This window comes from Marmota flaviventris, chromosome 10 (assembly GCF_047511675.1).
Source record: "Marmota flaviventris isolate mMarFla1 chromosome 10, mMarFla1.hap1, whole genome shotgun sequence".
Lineage (NCBI taxonomy): Eukaryota > Metazoa > Chordata > Mammalia > Rodentia > Sciuridae > Marmota > Marmota flaviventris.
In genome coordinates, this window is record NC_092507.1 from 23,093,652 (window position 1) to 23,106,204 (window position 12,553).

Consider the following 12,553-nt stretch of genomic DNA (forward strand, 5'->3'; position numbering starts at 1 on the left):
GTGACAGGCAGAAGGCAAACAAGCACACTTGTTACCTAAATGTCAGGTTCTAGCCCATAATGAACCTGCAGCATTATCATGAGCCAGGTGTGGCAGTGTGCCGCAGTCTGGCTGGGCACAAAATCACGAGCCACTCAAGCAGGAACAAACTTTATTTTTGAAACTGCCGCCAATGCCCGGTATGCTCCCGGGAAGATTGCCAACCGACCCACGCGGCGTTCTCCCGGACCCCAACAGGAAGTCCCTCCTCCGGAATTCCCTCCTACCGCACTTCCCCAACCAATGGGAACTCTCCAGGAGTCTCGTAGCAGGCCGAGGTGGACAGCAGGAGTCCAATATCCATATGAATGCAGATCTTAACATAATCATATCATCTCAATGGCTTGCTGGCGTCATCTTTCAACCAAAAATGCCATGCATCATATTACTTGGCTGTGGCTCTTAGCAACAGTGCACACCTGTAATCCCAGAGACTCTGGAGGCTGAGGTAGGAGGATTGCAAGTTTAAGGGCCCCCTCAGCAGTTTAGCAAGGTCTTAAGCATCTTAGTGAGATCCTGTCTCAAAAAAATAAAATAAAGGGGTGGGGGATGTAGCTCAGTGGCAAAGTGCTCCTGGGTTCAATTCCTAGTACTACTGCTACTACTAAATAAAACAAATTATCATGAACTGGGTGCAGTAGCACACACCAGTAATATCAGAGACTTGGAAGGCTGAGGCAGGGGGATTAGAAGTTCAAGGTCAGCTTGGGCCACTTGGGCCGTGTGTCAAAATTAAATTATAATAATAATAAAAGGACTGGGGATATATCTCAGTGGTAAAGAGCCCCTGGATTCAATCTTAGAACTGAAGGGGGAAAAAAAAGAAAGGAAAAGAAACGCTCAGGAATCTCAGAACAGTAGACAATGACAGTAACGGGGCCCTTGCTGACCCGAGCGCCCCTCTGCAGAGCTCGCGTTTCTGTGGAGCTGGCCCTGTCAGGAAGTGATTCCATCAGACCTGGGAGTGGGGGGTGAACCCGGAGGTCATCAGGGAGGACGTGATGTCCACAACCACCAAAGCCAGGAGGAGAGAGGTCGCATGGTTATTTTGGGATCCTGGGAGAGGTCCAGACAAATGTGAGGGAAGTGGCCAAGAGCATCCAATAAAAGCACGTGGGCCTGTCTGCCAGAGAGGAGTTGGCTCTTTATTAGAGGGTAGTGAAAAAAAACAAAAAAAGTGCCATTTCACTAGTTAAAAACAAAACCAAAAAAAAAAAACAAAACAAAAAAAACCCTAAAACAAAGATAGTCAGAATGTCTACAGAGAAATAAAAGAACAATGTAGAAGCCGGGTGCGGTGGCACACCAGTGTTTTGGGAGGCTGAGATAGGAGGATCGTGAGTTCAAAGCCAGCCTCAGCAATGGCGAGGTGCTAAGCAACTCAGTGAATCCCTGTCTCTAAATAAAATACAAAATATGGCTGGGGATGTGGCTCAGTGGTCAAGTTCCCTAGTACAATCCCTAGGATCCCCCTCCACACATACACACACAAAGAACACTGTAGAAAAGAATGGGAAAAGGAAGTTGGGCATGGGGCACGTGCCTGTAATCACTGCTGCTCTTGAGGCTGAGGCAGGAGGCTCCTGAGTTTCAGGCCAGCCTGGAGATTCACAATGAAATTTAAAATGTAAAAGGGCTGGGGGTGCAGCTCAGTGGTAGAGTATGTGAGAAGTCCTGGTTTCAACCCCCAGCTCTGCAAAAAAAGATAAGAAAAAAGAGAGAGAAGAGAAAAGGAAAAAGAAAAAGTGAAACATTGATTTGCCACGTGACTCATTAATTCAGTTTCCACATCTCCACCCAGGGGAAGTGAGAGCATGTCCACACAAGCACTTGTATTGGCATGTCCCCAGAGGCATTATTTATAATGGCCCCAAAAGTCAAAGTGTTCTAGATGCCTCCCAACTGATGAATGGATAATACAAAAGGTAAACACCCAGACCTGGAATATTGTTTGGCAACAAAAAAGAATGAAGTTCTGATAACATGCAGTAACACGGTGAGCCTTGAAAACATGGTTCAGTGAGAGACGAAAGTCTCCTAAGACTCCACGTTGCATGATTCTACTTGTAAGAAATACACAAATCCACAGCAACGGGGAGGTCCACAGCTGCCAGGGCTTGGGAGTGTAAACGAGAGGTGGGTGAGGAATGGGCATGGGGCTTCTCTTGGGTGATGAGAAGATCTAGGAATTCATTCTGCACCAGGACACAAGCTCTGGGAGTGAAAGGGCTCTTTTGGGTTCTGTTCACTGCTTATTCCCAAGAGCCTAGAGCTGTGTCTGCTGCACTCAGGGTTTGTTGAGGGGACCATGGGCCACGTGCTAGGTGCATTGGTTCCTACCGCCCTGACCTTAAACTATATCATGGGCCATTTAATAAACAGACAATAACCTAGTGAACAGTGGAGGGGTAAGATAACTTCAGATAACAATAAATGTCATGAAGAAAAGGAAAGTGATGGGGGTGGGGGCCGATTCAGCCTAAGGGGTGCCAGGAGTCTTGCTAAGGTGACTTCTACGCGGAGTACAGCAGGTCTCAGTGCTGTTGAGAAAACATCTCAATGACAAGGAAAAATGCTTATGAAGGAGTGTCACATATAAAAGACAGGACACAAAACTTTAAGAGTGATTCCACATTGCTTCCTTGTTTTTTAATTTTTTTTTTTTTTAGTTGTAGATGGTCACAATATCTTTATTTATTTATTCTTATGTGGTGCTGAGGATCAAATCCTGTGCCTCACATGTGCAAGGCAAGCGCTCTACCACTGTGCCCCAGCCCCAGCCTAGTTTCCTTTTTTTTTGGTCGTGGGGCACTTAACCACAGAGCCACATCCCTTTTATTTTTTACTTTGAATTTAGGGACACACTAAGTTACTTAGGGTCTCACTAACTTGTTGAGGCTGGCCTTGAACTTATAATTCTCCTGCTTCAACCTCTGGAGCAGCTGGGATTTACAGGCATGCACCACCACTCCAGGCTCCATGTTTTTTCTTAAAAAGTGTTAAAAGTCTCTGGGCACAGTGGCACACGCCTGTAAACCCAGCGGCTCCAGAGCCTGAGACAGGAGGATTGCGAGTTCAAAGCCAGCCTTAGCAACTTAGCAAGGCACTAAGCAACTCAGTGAGACCCTGTCTCTAAATAAAATACAAAACAGAACTGGGGATGTAGCTCAGTGGTTGAGTGCCCCTGAGTTCAATTCCTGGTAAACCTTCCCCCACCTCCCAGCAAAAGTGTTTAAAGTCTGGGCACAGTGGTGTGAGTCTGAAGTCCGAGCTACTGTGGAGGTTGAGCTCCAGAAGTCCCAGCTACCCTTGAGCCCAGGGGTTCATGATTAACTGGGTAATATAGCAAGACCCCATCTCAAAGGGGGCAAAAAGTCCTTAAGCATTAGAATAGATTAGAACAAGGTAGATTGAAGTATGTCAAGGTGAGAGCCCACATTTCCACAGGTATTTCTTTTGAAATTTTTTCTGAATTAAAAAAATATATGTCGTGCAGTACTTGGGATTGAACAGGGACACATTACTATTGAGCTGTAACCCCAGCCCTTTGAAATTTTTGAGACAGGGTTATGCCAAGTTACCCAGGTTGCCTTGAACTTGCAATATTCCTGCCTCAACCTTCCCATGTTGCTGGGATTACAGGTTCGCACCACTGTGCTTGGTTACCCCCACCTTTAAACTAGAAGCACCAGGTATGTGTGTGTTTGTGGGTGTATTCTGTGTTTTTTTAATCATTAAAATCAGAGAACTTTAAAAATTTTAATTGACAAAATATGTATATTTTTGTGATACACTATGTGATGATGATGATGATGATGATGATTTTTTGGTGTGAAGGTTTACCGGGGATTGAACTCAGGGGCACTCAATCACTGAGCCACATCCCCAGCCCTATTTTGTATTTTATTTACAGACAGGGTCTCACTGAATTGCTTAGTGCCTTGACTTTGCTGAGGCTGGCATGAACTTGCGATCCTCCAGCCTCAAGTCCTCCCAAGCTGCTGGGATTACAAGTGTGTGCCATTGTGCCCAGCTCAATATGATGTTTTGAATGATGTATACATTGTAGAATGGATAATCCGCCAATTAACATATAGATTACCTCACATACATAGCTTTCTCTCTCTCTCTCTCCTCTCTCTCTCTCTCTCTGTGTGTGTGTGTGTGTGTGTGGTGAGAACACTTGAAATCTCCTTTCTTAGAGGTTTTCAAATATACCACATGCTGTTATTAGCTACAGACACCACATTGTACAGTAGATCTCTTGAATGTGTTCCTTTTGTTTAACTGAAGTTGTGACCCTTTAGCTAGCATCTCCTTAGTTCCAGCCCCTGCACCCAGCCCAGGGTAGCCCCCAGGCTACTCTCTGCTCCTGTGAGTTCAACTGTTTGAGATCTCACATGTGAGTGAGCTCAGGCAGCAGCTTTGTTTCTCCGGCTGGCTTATTTCATGTAATATGATATCCTCCTCCAGGTTCATGCAAAGTTGTCACAGATAACCATTTCCCATTTCCTTCTTCTCCTTTTGTTTTTTAGTTGTAGATTGTCATAATATCTTTATTTTATTTATTTTTATGTGATGCTGAGGATCAAACCCAGTGCCTCATGCATGCGAGGCAAGTGCTCTACCACTGAGGACAGCCCCAGCCTCCATCTCCTTCTTTTTAAAGGCCAAATGGCCTTCTATTGTGTACACATCCCATATTGTCTCTATCCATTTATCCACTGATGGCTGCTTAGGTTTGTGTATTTGCCTATTATGCCTCAACACACTGATTTCATTTCCTTTAGCTCATCCCTCAGTATCCATGGGGCATTGGTTCTAGAACCTCAGTGGATACAACTTCTGTGGTTGCTCAAGTCCCTTTTCTAAAATGCTGTTGGATTTCCATGTAACCTATGCACATCTCCCCATATACCTTAAGTCATCTTTACATGATTACAGTGCAATACCTAATACAATGTAACCGTCATGCGAGTGGTTGTTATACTGCTTTTTATTTGAATTTTTTGTTGTATTGTTATTTCTTATTTATTTTTCAAACATTTCCATGGGGGTTGGCTGAATCCACCAACATGGAACTTGTGCCTATGGAGGGCCTGCTGCATTCCCAGAAGCGCGACAGCCGGATCCTGCGGTAGTCCTGTTTTCAAGTTTAGAGGAACCTCCATGCCTTTTCCATGATGGTTGCACTAATTCAGTCTCCCACGGTGTGAAGGGTTCCCCTTTTCTCCACACCCCGAGTCTTGTGTTTTTGAGTAACTCCCTGTTCCACTCTTCCCAGGCCCTGACAACCACCGCGCTGGGTTTTGTCTGTGAATTCGACCTCTCTAGGGACTCAGATGGGTGGACTATGCCAGTTTGCTCTCTGTGACTGGCTGACGGCTACTTGGCAGAAAGCCTGGGATTCTCCCCTGTTGCTGCCCGTAGCAGGGCCCCCTTCCTTTCTAAGGTGGGATTCTATTTCACTCTATGTAGAGTTGTAGCCACGAGATGGTATTTTATTTATTTATATATATATATATATATATATTTTGTTGTTGTTGTTGTTGTTGTAGTTGGACACAATAGCTTTATTTTATTTATTTATTTTTATGTGGTGCTGAGGATCAGATAGCTTTAAGGGACTTCGAGGAGGCTAAGCTGGCACACGCATGCAAACCCAGGGCCTCACACAAGCTAGGTGAGCGTTCTACCGCTGAGCCACAACCCCACAAGATGGCTTTTGAGCTGCCTTCATTTCAGAGGTTGCAGGATTCTCAAGGACAGGGCTCTGGCGTCTCTTGGGGCTGATGACTGCCTGGTGGGGTGAGTGGGGACCAGGCTTCTGGTTGAATTTCTTTCCTGCTTGTGGTTCACTAGGCACTCTTCCCTGAACTCATGAACTTGGGAGTCCTCCGGGAGGGAGGACTCATCCATTCTGGGAATGAAAGGCTTCGGCTAAATACCTGCCGCCTTCTCTCTAGGGCTTCGGTAGCGGGGTCAGAGCCTGGGGCTGGCCAGGAGTGGAAGCTAATGATGGCCTGCCGTGGGCTGGCTGTCCAGATGAAACGGGCCTGATTACAGGGAGCCCTGTGCTTCCCCTCCCCAGGGCCCAGTTCCAGTCTCCCAGCACCCCCAGCCTTCCCAGCTGTTCTGAAGCAGCTGCACAGGATGGCACGGCTGAAAACTTTGGAGTAGCAGCTGCCTAGATGCTTTGGCATTGGGGTCTGGCATGGTGGGATAATGAGTCATGATGAAGCAGCGAGTCCACTTGTGTCCTCATCTGGGGGTAACTAGAATACTCACCGTGGCTTGAAGTTGCAATGCCATTGCTGTGTGACAAGCGCTGGATATGGATTCTCATTATTTGTCACATAGTCTTGGGAGGCTGGTATTTTACAGATGAGCAAGCTGAGGCTGGAGGGGAGGGCCTTGCCTGGGTCCATGCAGTTGGCAAGTGGCCTGATCAGAATTGGTTCTGTGCTGAAGGTTGGTCCCTCATCCACAGGTTCTCAGTTGGGTGGAACTCTCTTTGGTGAGGTAAGGGGGCGGTGGTCAAGCGATGGATATCCACCTGCCTTCCCCATGTGGACAGGGCAGCTCTTCTTGTAGCTGAGGGTTCTGCTTCAAATATTATGTGAAAGCGACTCCTGTAGTTCAGACCATTTATTCTACAGAGGGAGAAAATGAGACCAGAGAGGGGCAGGAAGCTGTCCAGGGTCATTCTGAGTTGGGATTAGAACCCAGCACTTCTCAACTAGGTGCCATTTCCTGTCCCCACCTGGCCTCCTGGATCCTGTTGTGACCGGCTCAGACAGGAGGACACTCTGGGCTTCACTCTCTGGGTCTCCTGGCCTTGAATCCCTCTTCTGCAGGGACCCTGCTGCCAATTTGCTCTGTGGCTCGAGCAACTCCATTCTCTCCAGTCTCAGTTTCCCCATCTGTACAATGAGAGGGTGCTGAAGCCTGGGCCTACACCCAGACACTGAGCATGGAGGGGGGGGGGAATGTGGCCTAGGCAGGAGGTGTTGAACACACGGGAGGGAGGAGGGGCTGTGTTCCAGGAAGGCTCTGCACACTCCACTTTACCCCATCTTCCTTTAGGAAATACCCGTCTTAGCCACCCACACTCCCGCTGCTGGCCAGGGGACGCCGCTTGGCCTGAGCGTGTCCAAGCCTCTGATGACAGAGTTCCGGGTCCCTAAGATTGCCCTGGGCGGGTGGCTGACCTTCCATTGCCCCAAGACATTCCCCTCACCCCAGGAATGGTGCTAGCTTTAGGGGACTTGAAGGAGGCTAAGCTGTCAGTGTGCTCACACCCCCAACGCTGGCACATGCCTGCAAACCCTCATGGGAGGCTGGACAGCAGGGACTCCCAGGCAGGGGGAGGCTCAGACTGCCTCCAGTTTTTCTTTTTTCTTTATTCTGTTTTTAGATATTTTTTTTTAGTTGTTGATGGACTTTATTGTCTTTTTTTTTTTTTAATCTGGTGCTGAAAATCGAACCCAGTGCCTCATGCCTACTAGGTGAGCTCACTACCACTGAGCCACAACCCCAGCCCCTTTCTTTATTCTTTTTGGGTACTAGGGATTGAACCCAGGGGTGCTTTACCACTGAGCTGCAGTCCCAGCCCTTTTTTTCTTTTAAATATATATTTTTTTGTTAGTTAGATGGACACAATATCTTTATTTTTATTTATTTATTTTTATTTGGTGCTGAGGATCGACCCCAGGGCCTCATAAGTGCGAGGCAAGCACTCTACCACTGAGCCACAATCCCAGCCCACAGTCCCAGCCCTTTTTATTTTTTATTTTGAGGCAGGGTCTAAGTTGCTGGGGGTCTCGCTTAAGTTTATGAGGCTGGTCTTGATCTTGTGATCCTCCAGCCTCAACCTCCCAAGTTGGTGGGATTGCAGGCACATGCCACTGTGCCCAGCACCACTTCTATTTTTTGAGGCTCCAAATAAGTTTTTATTTATTTGTTGTATATGGACTCAATGCCTTTATTTGTTTTTATGTGGTTCTCGGATTGAACCCAGTGCCTCACACTTGCAAGGCAAGTGCTCTACCACTGAGCTACAATTCCAGCCCTCCAAATAAGTTTTAAAATAAAGAAAGTCCTAAACAGCATGGTCACATTATGGTATGTTTTACATATTCTTATTTAATAAGTTAACGTTTTAAGTGGGCATGCACACACAATGTAATGCAATTGAGAGGATCACAAGATAATTACAGGAATTATAAAAAAAAAAATGTTTGCAGGCTGCAGTGACATGCCTATAATCCCAGAGAATTGGGAGGCTGAGGCAAGAGAATTGCAAGTTCAGCAATTTAGTGAGACCCTGTCTCAAAAAAAAAAAAATCATTGCACAATCTGTTCTTTCCACCTTGCACAAAATTCCTTGGAACTAGACATCCAGCCTACTTTGAGGATATATTTTACTATAAAAATTTTCAAGCATCCAGAAAAGTTAAAAGAATTGTTCAGCTGGATGTGGTAGCACACGCCTGTGATCTCAGTAGGTCGGGAGGCGAGGCAGGAGGATCACGGGTTCAAAGTCAGCCTCAGCAATTTAGGCCCTCAGCAACTTAGCAAGACCAGGTCTCTAAATAAAATACAAAAAAAGGTCTGGGGATATGGCTCAGTGGTTAAGTCCCCTGGGTTTAATCCCTGGTTTAAAAAAAAAAAAGTTCAGTAGACAGCCAAGCACCCACCAACTGGCGCCTACAACGCCATTGTGCAGAATGTACCTTTTCTCATATCTATCCTTCTATCCAGCCCTCCAGCCATCTCTCCATGAACCCATCCATCCACCCCACCCATCCATCCACCCATCCATCCATTTCTCCATGAACCCATCCACCCATCCATCCATCCATCCTGTCCTTTCTCCCTCCTTCCATCCATCTATCTCGTATGTTTAATGCATTTTTGAATCTTATGACTGTGAAGACTGGGCCAAAAGACATTTTTTTCCTTCTCCACAGTAACAGGCCTTGCTACAGACCCATGCACACCCACACACCTCCATGTAAAACCTACATGTGCACACACCACAAATGATTTATTTATGTCCCAAATTCATGTATGGACACTCCCTGTACACAGCCATGTGTATCCACGTGGCAAACACCACACACAGTCACCCATGCACACACACGCAGTCCCCCACCATTGTCTACGTGCACATTCATGAGAGACCCCAAGTACCTGTGTGGAAAGTATCCGGAGACCTTTGGGAATCCACAGACCCTGCAGCTCCATCCCACATGTCCACCCTTCCCACCTCCCCACAGTGTCCTCTCTCACCCAGGGGCCACTGCCCATGGAGGACGTGGATCCTTCTGGAGCATCAGTGCACGTGGGGAGCAAAGCACACCAGACCATCCCCACCATGCTGTCCATGTGGGCGGGCGGGGACTGTCACTGTTGCTCCTGCTCTGTCCACAGCACTCAGCCTACAGCTGGCACTCTGAAACTGTTGGTTGAAAAAAGGCAAGAAATGGGCACAGGGGCACATCCTGTGGGCAGCCACAGGACAGCCGTGTGGCATCTGTGCACACATGCGGGCATGCCCCTTTCCGCCTGTCTCCCTGCTTTCTGGGTGGACTCACTTTCAGGACTGGGTCCATTCCAAGACCTTGGTCACCTATGACCTCTGTAGGTTCATCTGCTGGCATATGAGGTCCAGATGTGGTACCATGGCCATGGCTTAGCCCTGAACAGCTGGGCTGCAAGGGTTAAAAGCACCAGCCTTTCCAACCTCTGGAGATATTCTGGGTTCCACCCTGGCTCTGCCCATATCACTGGGCATTTTCCATGTATTTCTGTAGGAGTTTCTTAACTTCTTGGAGCATCAATTTCCTTTTCTGCTAAGTCAGAATATAGGTCCTATCTGAAACACATCTTACAGGAGATGCTTTTAGCAGAGTACTGTAAGTTGTAGGCACTTAAAGAAGCTTGCGGTAGGCATTATGATTGTCATTGCTTTGGCCTTGGCTGGGGGTTTGCGTGGGGAGAGTGGCAGGGATGGTGAATAGGGAATGCTTCTCCCCAGATGCTCCCCCAATCCTACACTCTCATTATCCCACATGCATATTCATAAGGGATGGGCTCAGCCCCACTCTGTAAATGGGTCAGAAGCAGGAAGTAGAGGCCAGTGCAGAAAGAAAGGCCCAGGGGACAGGAGATTCAAAGCAGAAGCACATCTGAGTCCTCATGGATGGGAGGATGGTGAGAGGGGAAAGGGCAAGAATGGATTGGGTGAAATTAGGGGACATTGAGGGCATGAGGAGGTAAGATTAGAGAACCCTAGGGTGACTAGCCTACGGAGCCGGAGCCTGTTTCCTTTGGGAACTGGGCGGTTGAGTATCTGTCTGGGAAGGGTGATGGGCACAGGGGCATGCACTGAATGACTCCTGCATGATTCTCTCAAAGGACACAGTTTACCTGGTATCGAGTACAAGAACTGAATTCTGAATCCCGGGTTTTTATTGAGGCTCAGAGAGGTTTGGTGACACAGTTACTGACTGTGATATTGTGATTGGAGGTGTGTGAGATAGCAATATTCTGGTCCCATCTAGAAGGTTCGAGACTGGAAGGAAGGCTGACAGGCTGGTCAGAGTGCCAAGCAAAGAAACCTCTTTTATCTCCTTCCTCGTGTCATCTCCTCCATAGCTCCCGAGAGAGTGAGAACAAAACCGATTTCTCTCTATTTTACAGATGAGAAGCATGCGGCTGAGAGAGGCTGGATCGCCGGGACAAAGCTACACAGTGAGTCTCCGCAGAGCAGCAGGCCCTGTGTGGAGGGTGACAAGGAGGGTGTAAGAGCCTGGATGGCCTCCATCTTGGGCAGGACAATGGCGGTATAGTCCCCTGTTCTGAAAAACTTCAACCTAAAACCAGAGGTCCTAGGGGTAGAAGGTGAACGGAAGCTCGCTCTGGGATGGGAGCAGTGAGGAGGACTCACTCGGGGCTGCTTGGTGGCATTTCAGGCATAGGAGACTGTTGGGTGGAAGGTGGCCGTGTGGGGGCTGTTTTGGGGTCACACTGTCATTGCTGCAGAGGGAGGAAACTAGGCTGGTGGTGAAAGTGCCACCCTTCATCCCACAGACATTCACTGCTGGGCTGGGCTGGGCTCAGGGCAGGACAGCGGGTGGCAGAGATGGGTCAGAGGGTCCATGGGCAGTCCCAGGTTGTGAAGACACTCAGACCAGGAGAGAAATGAAATAATACTGGGCAGGAAAAGGGGTGGGCTAGATCTTATCACTTTTGCTTTCCAAGAGAGTCATAAGCTAGCGGGGACAAGTCTTGGGGTCTGAAGCTGTGTGTCCTTGAGCAACAATATCCACAATCCTTGGAGTCACAGCCAACATTAGTCAGTGCCCAGTGGGCCTATCGTGTGCTACTCTACTTCTTTGAGTTTCCGTATCCTTATCTGGAAGTTGGGGTGGGGAATTAATCTACTTGTGTGGGCTGCTGTGAGGATTGAATGGTGCCATGTGGGTAAAAGAGTTTGGCATGGGCTCAAGCTTTGTGATGAGTCCACAGGAAGTTATTTGTGAGGCTAGAGGGGAGGCCTGTTGTTCTGGAAGCACCAGCGTAGCAGGGACATACTCACTCCTAGTTGGCCAGGTAGTGGGTTGGAGGAGGTGGCTGTGGTACTCTACCAGGAAGGTATGGATGTGAATGAGGGTTTGAAAGGGACAAAGTGGCTAAGGAGAAGGACTTTAAAGAGAAGAGCATCCTGTGGGCAAAAGTGTGGAGGAGGGAAAGTGTAGGCTGTTTGCAGAACAGCACTGGCACAATTAATGGCTAAGCCTGACGCCCTGTGAATCACGGGAGGAAGCAGTCAGGCCAGATCTTTGGCCTCTGGGCCAGCTGTGGGGCACAGGCTTCCTTCCCTAGGTCTAGAGCTGGTGGAGGAGAGGGCTGGAGGGTGACTAGGGTAGTTACAGAGCCCTCTGCCGAGTCTCTCACACCTACCCCTGGGGAAACACCTGCTAGGGAAGCCCCTCTCCCCGACCTCCTAACGGAGAGTCCAGGGTTTGGGTATCCCTCCAACGTGAGAAACCACTCAGGAGTGGTGGCTGTGGGGCGTGTGTGGCCCTAGACAAGCTGCTCCAAGTCAGTAGAATTTGAAGAACAGGAAGGGACCTGGCTTGAAAGTGTAAAGCTGACCTCTCAGAAGGGACAGGGATGAGACGGGGCTTCGACAAGGAACTTATATTCATTAAGCATCTACTACATGTTGCAACAGCTCTGCGAGGCAAGTACCCTCGCTTCACGGCAGGGGAAACTGAGGCTCAGAGAGGCGAGGTGACTTGCCCACGTTTTTTAGTCCAATTATCATTCATCATTCAGCACCACGCGTTGAGAAAAGGCTCTGCGCCAAGGGTCGCAGAGTCAGCGGGACCCCCTCTTGGATTCTGCCTCTAGGAATGACAGTGTCCCGAGGTCACACAGTGGTCTTGGGGGAGCTCAAACTCCGGTCTTTGTCCTGGTCTTTGTCCCAATCATCGCTTTGGAC